Raw genomic sequence first — 9268 nt, 5'->3', positions numbered from 1 at the left:
CAGCAACCACTCCTCTTATGGCTTTCCCTCTAGGTCCTTCACTATCTTTGTGTCCCTCCCCCGGACTCTCAACAGCTTTAAATCTTTTTTTATATTGTGGTGCTCAAACCTGCACACAGCACTCAAGGTGAGGGCGCACCAGCACGGAATAGAAAGGGACAATCACCTCCCTCGACGGGTTGGCATGAAGAATAGGAGGGAACAGCGAAATGAGACAGGAAAAACAAGAAGTGAACTGTAAACCAGGGAGGGAAGGAATTCTGCCCCGTGGTGAGGCCGCCCAGGAGGACAGAGCTCCCATCACTTTCTCTAGTCAGGCGACCCAAATCCACATGGCACACGGCGTTGCTTTGCAGTTTGGCCACCAGATGCCACCAGCGAACCAGGAATGAATTCGGTGAGTGTTAGTTGTTTTACTCTTTTTCTCAAGAAGCTGCAGGAGGAACCTGCCGGACTCTGGGCACAATCGATGCGGTTTGTGCATAATCTGTACATTCCATCTGAGAAGGTAACTAGAGGATTTATTTTCAGACACTTGGAAATTCATAAGCATGGATGTAAAAACAGCAGTACCACTGCTTTGGACACGAATTATGGGGAAACAGACCTCATCTGTGTCCTTCAGTCAAAATAGCATTATTTTAACCCTTGAGCTACTTTATTACTCTTGCAAAGAACTGACTAAGGAATATAGTCTGAGCAGTGAAAATAGCCATTAAGACTTACTTGTATTTTAACCCAGTGTTTGATTCAATTTCCTCTCCCCATTATGTTTTTGCTATTTGCAAATATGGGGCAAAGAGCTTTTTCTTCTATTTTATTTTCTTAACTCTATGTATAGTCAGTCTCATGATTAAGTCTCATTTAAGCTTAGTTGTGATGAAGTTATTGCTATGCAAATCTTTCATTCTCAACTCTTTATGGGAAATTTTAACCCATCATGGACTTCAGTTTGGTAAATTTATTTTGCATTTGCAGCAAGAATTACATAAATCCATTTGGAAATGTTAACAGGATTTACTTTGAATTTACAGCTTTTATTCACTTCAGCTCTAAATACCCTAAATAAAATGCAATAACAGCACAATAATTAGTAATTGAAATTAAGATCTCATTTCTAAAGTTATGCATACTTCAGTCATTATATTATTGTTTCTTTTTCAGTTTAGTAACAGATATGCAGTTATGTCTTTAACAGTAATACTATTGCAATGCAGATATTGGAGTATCCCACATGTTGATCACCAAAAATATCCAGCACCTGCTCTTCACCACTTCTGCTTGGAAATGAACTGTATCAATAAAAATCACATATCACCTCTCTTACATATGTTAACATAATTTACGACTCTGGAATGCTTTGCAACAGGGTTTGGATGTTATTTTCAGCTTAAATAATATATTGCTGTTATGTTATAAGCTATTGATATGCAAATACTATTTTGGTTCTGCAAAATTCTTCACAAAATGCCCGAAGTAGATCAACAGCCAAGCAAACTGTATGATCTGTACAACTGTGCATTAATCTCCTTAATTATCAGATAGATGTTTGATCCTTTATTAGGTGTTCACATTTGACACTCTCATTTCAGGGACCACTGGAATACAATTTCTACTTTTTCCCTTCTCTTGCTCTGAAGCAGCTTTTGGCTCTCTAAAAGTGGGTTAAGTTTGAAGGGAAACAACTGGCCCTTGGACAAAACCACACAAGGTTCCTGTTGGTTGTTTTCCACTGAAGCTGTTTTCCAACAGGATATTGAGTTTTCTTTAGAAGGACATTTTTTTGGAAGGTGCCTGATTTCTGCTGACAATTTAATCTTTTATTTTTGTTGGAAAGAAGGAACACCTGACAGCTGAAAAGCCTTTGGCTGAAAACAAAACAAACCAGAGAAATTTGGAAGTGCCCTCCAGTTCCTGACATCATACCTCCCAGTCTGACCAGCCCCCCGTACCACACCCCAGTCATCTCATGGTGCACCCCAACAGTCTGGACTGCAGAGCTGCTCAGGTGGGGAGGCACAGGGTTGTAACAGTAGGAAAAGGGGCAATCCCCCAATTTTATAAATCCCAAAGGGATGTTTTCAAGCAATCTTTTCAGGTTTCAATAGACATTTGTTATGAATAGCTTCGGATGTTTTCTTCTAGAGTTTTTTTAATAGAAAGAGCATGTATTTTGTAACCTTTTCCACTAATTTTTTATGGCATCCTACTTGCATAGAACAACAGACAGAAGCCAGGCTGGGATATCATCCTGAATGTGGGGCAGGGTTAGATGTGAGGGGTGAGGGGAACCAGTGTCAGACAGAGCCGGGGAGAGCTGGGCAGGACTGTGGAGAAAAGAACATGGCAAAGCCCAGCTGGGATGACAGGCCAGTGATCTGGGGTCCATATGAGCAGGATGAGTGTCTGGAGATGGACATGGCTGCAATGCACATGCAGGATAACTGAGTCTGGGGCCAATCACAAGGCTAAAACCATCAACAGCTTTTCTGCAAATGCATTAAAAGTCACCTATTGCTGGAGCAATAATACTTTGATGTATTTTCTGTCCAAAACCATGAAAAAATGGTATCAATAATATAAGCAGGGATATGCACAAAATGCACAAGAAATTGGAACTTTTAGATCAGATAGCTGGAAACAAGTGTACCCTGACATGCACACGTCTGCACACACAAGAATACTGTTCACAGGGCTGTTTCCTGCACTGCAGGTCCTTGGTCAATGGCTGGTGGAGTTCACAGAGCTCATGAGGGCTGGGAGCTCTGGATTGCAGATGCAGAGATACTCTAGTGGGGAGAACTGGGACTGAGATCACAGAGATTGGCTTAGGATTCTGGTGAAATGGAGGGCTACAGGAGTGGAGGGCAGAGCTTTGAACTCTTTGGATGTGCAGGAATGCACATTTCTGTGACAGGAAAGTGAAGTAACCCTTGCCTGTGACAAGTACTGGGGAGCTTCTTGCTTGCCTGTCAGTCAGGCTCAAATGTATTCTTTCCCTTGCCAGGAATTTTGCTTTTGGACTAGCTTCCACAAGACTCCTCTCTTTTGTGTCTCCGATGTTCTGGATTTAATTTTAGCCCTAATTCTAACTTTTTTTCCTGCTAAATCACAGTATTGTTCATCTAAAGACATCCACATGACAGCTATTAGTAGATAAATCCTTTCCCTTCAGTCCTCCTTCAGAGCTAGTTGAATTTAATTCATTTACAGCTAAAAAATGCCATCTAGTGGTTCTTAGGGGCTTAATTTAGCATCTAGTAAAATGTAGCAGCTCAGCATTGAATGAATAAAAGTCATAAGCTGTTAATACAGAAAACAGGACTGTGTGCTTAGGGTATACTCTAGTTATCGCCTCTGTTTTTGTGGACAGAGTTAAACAAATACATATTGATCTGGTTGGGTTGATGTGTGATGTCTTCTTACCACCCATACTAGTTACAGAACTGTCAGTATGAATCAAGTTAGTACAACCATATTCCATTTTCTGAATAGGAGTTGTACGTCCACGGGGAACATTTTCCACACATTTCAGACTATTTTTTTAACTCCTGCAAACAAATACTGGGATCCATGAAAGGTGTTTCCATTTAATTAAACCACCAATGAGTCAGGCATTCAGTTAGTACAAATTCATTCAATGAAAATATTTTCCAAAGCAGAGATTTACATAAGCCTTGAACAACTTTTTTAAGCATTGGAGTCCCTAGATGCAACACCTATGAAAACAGTGGACTGTAGAGATTTTAGAGGTTTGTAAAGTCATAATCAGTGCTGGGGAGTAATTATAGGGAAAAGTTATTATTTCTCGGGATCAAAATGTAAAATATTTAAAAGTACATTTTTACGATGCACACAATTAAATTGTAGGATGTATTGCTGTAGGATTCTGACCACAAGTGCATATGAGTTTGAAAACGAGCTCAGACAAATTCACCCAAAGTAGATCCATCCTATGATGCATGTGTATCATGCCTGGATGTACTGTCTAGCTCAGTATTTCCCACAGTGCTGAAAGTAGGCAGGGTCCTCATTATGAAAAATTATCCTCTGTTTCACTTTATGATTCTTTTCCCCTGAGAGGTAAGTTAACTGATGATCATCTGGACTTCACTTCAGCCCTGCCTGTCAATTCTAATGGTCTTATCTGGCTCAGAAACCTTTTAAAAGTTGGCTGATTTAATAGGTTTCCTAAATGAAGTTCATATAATCCTTTACCAGAAAGTAACAAATATGCCCATTCTTTATGTACTTTATACAAGGTATATTTGGAAAACTCCATAAAAGAGTATGGTGTAATAAACACTTGAAGAAAAGCACCAAGATCAGTGTTTACAAAACCATAGTGCTGTCTACTCTCTTATATGGTTCCGAATCATGGGTCATCTACCGCCACCACCTGCGTCTCCTGGAACGCTTCCATCAACGCTGCCTCCGTACAATCCTAAACATCCACTGGTCAGATTATGTGACCAATACATCTGTTTTAGAACAAGCAGCAGTCACAAGTATTGAGGCCATGTTGCTGAGAATTCAGCTGTGCTGGGCAGGGCACGTCTCCAGGATGAAGGACCACCGCCTCCCTAAGATCCTGCTTTATGGTGAACTTGCCACTGGCTACCGCAAGAGAGGAGCCCCGAAGAAAAGATACAAGGACTCCCTGAAACAACATCTCAGCCTCGGCCACATTGATCATCATAACTGGTCTACTCTGGCCTCCAATAGGGAGGCCTGGAGACACACCATCTTCAACGCTGCCATTTCCTTTGAGAACGCATGCAGGATCACTCTCGAGGAGAAAAGACAACACAGAAAGAATCGTATCCTGCTGAATACACCACCTAAGGAGTCTTTCTGCTGTGCCTTTTGCAATTGGACATGTCTATCTCATATCGGCCTCATAAGTCACCAGCATGCCTGTAACAAACGTGGATAGAGCCTTCCTAAATCTTCGTTCACGAAGCCCAGCCATGATGACACTGTATATACACTCATTCATTAAAATTCTGCCCTCTTTTCACACTTCCCCTTTTGACTTTTATTTCTTTTTCCTGTTTTCATATCTTCATCCGTCTCCTTTCCAGCTTGACTAAACAGACCAAAGTACTCTCCATACTGAGATAAGCATCTCATTTGCCAAACTGTGGTGTATGAGCAAGATGATAAAATAAAACAAGTTTGCATGTTGCTACTTGGCAACTAATAAACTAGAGAATGAAGATTGTAAGTGAAATTACTCTGAGGTTTGCCCTTTCTGGCCAGTTTAATGAATCACTTTTCACATACCATGTAGGGCATCTCTCAAGTGAATGGAGGTGAAAGATGAAGCTCTGAGCTGGTTCATTGCAGTTCATTGTATGCTAACTCTAAAAAGAAACAGACTTTGAGGGGTCCCTTCACCTCAGTTTATCCTAAAATATATTACATTCCTACATAATGAGGTTAATTTAAACAGTAAAAAGTAAATTACCGAAGAGGGAATAATAGTGCAACCATGTTGCCTGTGATTTCAGTGAGGGTGTAGTCACTCACCAGCATTACAACAGGTCATGCCTTGCCACAGACTTGGAAAAAGCCACCAAATCCTGAACAGGTAGCAGCTGTCAGAGTACTGTGTCACCAAAAAATTGATGATGAGTTCAGTAGTTGTCCTGGTTCTGTGGGGATGACACTTGTGGCCTCCAACTGGGAAGTAAGAAATGTCTTCATGTTGCTTTAGTTTCCACAGAACCACCAGTTATGCAGGAAGCTAACCCTGGGGGGATCAGTGATGGTAGCAGTGACCTGGCAGCTTGTCTTTGTTTTTAGGGAAACTACAGGCAGCTAAATTTTGATTGTATAAACACAGTGCCTGTTGTTGAATTGTTTACACTGAAACAACAACCTATTATAGGTTCAAAAAAGTCCTAATGTTAAGTAATCTATAGAAGAATCTGGAAATACTTTGAGATTACATACAAAAAAAATTGTTTTTTTTAATTTAAAAGCCATTGGTGAGAACTTTCCATTAGATGAGCAAGACCCAGATGTGACCTCCCTTATATTGAGAGAGCTCTCTATTCAGTCCTCTTCCTCTGACTTCATGCTCTGTCCCTTCTCAAAGAACATGTATGAAGAAAGAGGTAGATCTGGGCTGCCAAATTCCGTCAAACCCCAGAATCCAGTAACCCCTGTCATCTACTCTGCTTCTTCTTAGATGAGTTTACAGCCTCTTCTTAGGTAAGTTTGATGCAGTAAGTGCTTCTGGGCTTGACAGAAGATTTGGATACTTAGCAAGTTAAAGACCATAACCAGAAGAAGAAGAGGTGGTTAAAGCTCATTCTAGCGTTGTGAGGTTTAAAACTTTAGTGTCCTATCTCTTGGCAAAGTTCATGACTGTGATGATGGGAGCTGCACACTTTACTCCTTTCTGTAGGGCTGGGCCACTGGACAGATGCATTGACAGAAAAGAGGTAACACTTTGCTAAAAGGGCACCTACTGTCCTCGGTCAACTTTATGGGGAACTTGCCAGGGTATTTCAGGCCTCTTGTCTTTCTGTCCTTCATGACAGAGCTTTATACCTCAATGCCTAGGTCAGGTATCTATGGGCCACAGCATGACTGGCCCATCCAGATCAGTGTTGCCCTGCCTGTAGCTGCAGTTGCTCTCTAACCCCCATCCCAATTTCACAGTGCTGTTGAGCCAGGCTGAACTGAGGAGCAATGCTTCACGCTGTCCTTTGCCCTCGAAGCAGTAAAGGAAAAGTGAGGGACTGTTTCGGGGCAATCTACCCGGCCCTGCTGTAGGACAGCAGTGATTTACCAACCCAGGGGAAAATAAAAATTAATAAAAATCCTTTTATCTAAATTTTTTATTTTTACTTATTGATAATTTCCTCTCACTTTATTCATGTGATTTCTCAGGAATGCAAAGTATCTGCACAGAGTCTTGTCTAGAAAGAGTGATTGATGAAATTCTACATTAAATATTCTAAACAGTTCACGAGGTTAAAAGGATAACATAATAAACACATTTCACAAACTCACACTTGCTCAACTGTTTACATTCATATCTATAGAAGAAAAAATCTGATTAATGGAGCTACTCTGGTAGTTTTCATATTAACTGATCAAATCCCCTTTTCTAGACATGAATGTCATAACATAAGTTAAATGTATATTTTACAAAGTTGTCATGATTTTTATACAGGAATCAGGTCACTAATGAGCTTCAGTTCCATTTGACCTGCATAAGTCTAGAAACAACCTTTCACAATACTTGCTCTGTGTTTATCCCCGTCTTCAGAGTGATTAAATTAGTAGAGTTGAATTAACAGCCACAAGGAAATAAAAAACCTAGCAGGGGCAAAAATGTATCAGATAAGTAGTTTATATTTATGGTCACTGATTTTCCATCTATTCAGATAGATACACATGCTCTAAATCAAATAAGGGATTTTGAGAATCTTGAGAAATTAATCAGCTTTCTGAATTTGGTTCTCAGAGGATAAATGGAGAGTTAAAAGTCTAGCCACATCTGATTTTGTTGAAGTGTATATGCTGTCATACTGTGCTGTAACTAATCAAATAAGATATGAGGAGTCAATGCATCTGCTGAAAAGAATGAAAATAATATGGTTCTCAGCATTATTTATAAGACACGCTTTTGGAATGGGAAGATATAAAATACCTACAGATCACAACTGAAAAAAAAAAAAAGTAGTGGAGATTTAAAATATTTTTGTGATTTGAATATGAAAAATGGAATGGAGTGGGAGTTTCTAGGAATGAGAGGCTTAGGGGATAGTTCCTATTAAATTAAATTATATCTGACTCATTTCTCAGATTCTATAGGTAGGAGGAGATTAACAATATTTTAAAAGCCTTGTAATGTGTTCATTTCTTTCTGGTACAAGGTCAACATGAAAAAAAGTTTTAAAAATCTCTGACTGTAGAAGAGGCTATTCAAAAAATAGCAGGTACCTTTCATGCCTCTGCAAGAGCATAATTGGTCAAAAATATTTCAGACCAGTCTCAAAATTTCCTGCAAAAATAAGAAGGATATTAAGTGTTGTATTTTGTACCCAAGCCTGTGATTAGATACTTGTTTATAACACTATATAATGGGTTTAGATACTGATATGGAATAAGGAAATGTAACAAAAATCCAGCCTGTCCACCACAGACAATACAAAAAATGTTCAGAATTACTGTGAAACAGGTGATTTAGCAGTCTGTATCACAAAACCTGTACAGACATGTGAGATAAATAATTAATTCCACAAGATCAGATAATAAATGCTTTTGAAGGGGTGAAGTTGAAAAATAAAGGAGAGACAGAAGGCACAATGACATTTAAAGCATTTTAACAGAACCGTTTTTAAAATGGCTTGTAAAATTGTTGATTGCAAACAATGCATTTGCTCAGCATGAACAGGATGATGCAAATCTTACCTTTTTCTAAGTCTTACAACTGGGCTAATGAGACTTTTTTTTTCTTTTTTTTTTCTCTTAATAATGGGTATAAGAGTTCTATAACTGTAATCTAAAAGCCGGGACTTTTATCGCCCCACTGAAAGAGGAGTTAACAGTTTGAAAGTACTTCCACATGCTACCTTTTGAGGACACAAGGTGGTTAAACACAATTTGTTAAAATGGTAATTAGTGCAGACTTTTCCTGTTCACAATGACAATCTGATATGTCCTGGAGCGTGGTCAGGTACCAAGACACACAGCAGTTCCTTGGGCTCTCTGCCTAAGTGCAGAATACGTGGTGTTGGCTCAGTGCTGCCACATCTAAGGTTTGAGAAATTGGATAATTCATGATCCTTTCTGGCTGTTATGCCGTAGTTCCACGTAACTTGTAAATTACTTAAGTGGGGTAGTCTCCAAACCACTCTTATAAATCTCAGATAAGAGTCAAGACTGCTTGCTTCATATCTTCAGCACACATATGAAAATTAGCATTTTCTTTCATTAAGCATTTTGTTGTTTTTTTTTTAATATTATGAAGAAGTATTAGCTATAATGCCTTGTGATAGGTCAGTGTTATGGAATATATGTATGACTGTGAGTGAATCTTTAAGAAGTAGATTGATAAAACACAGCTGTGACTGATTAACAAAATACATCTTGATCAAAATTTGAATGCTGGTATTCAACAAGGCTAGAAACCATACAGTGAACAACTACATATTTACTGCATGAAGGCAGAAGTTCTCTGGAAAGCAGAGTACACGGTCATGAATCATCTTACCTCTGAGTAATGACAATGAACTATTTTCCTGGA

The 9268-nt window shown here is 39.2% G+C and overlaps 1 long non-coding RNA gene across 1 annotated transcript in view; it reads left to right on the top strand.

The window, feature by feature from the left end:
• Positions 1-410: 410 nt before the first annotated feature.
• LOC127463449 (uncharacterized) overlaps positions 411-9268 on the top strand; it is a 66678-nt gene continuing 57820 nt past the window's right edge. Inside the window, exon 1 of the long non-coding RNA XR_007900840.1 lies at positions 411-508. This is a non-coding gene — a long non-coding RNA (uncharacterized LOC127463449). The remainder of the gene's footprint in view (positions 509-9268) is intronic.

This window comes from Manacus candei, unplaced genomic scaffold (genome assembly GCF_025592945.1).
Source record: "Manacus candei isolate 608988 ecotype Guabito, Panama unplaced genomic scaffold, ASM2559294v1 h1tg000160l, whole genome shotgun sequence".
NCBI classification, from domain to species: domain Eukaryota; kingdom Metazoa; phylum Chordata; class Aves; order Passeriformes; family Pipridae; genus Manacus; species Manacus candei.
This window is presented reverse-complemented; position numbering and strand designations above follow the sequence as displayed.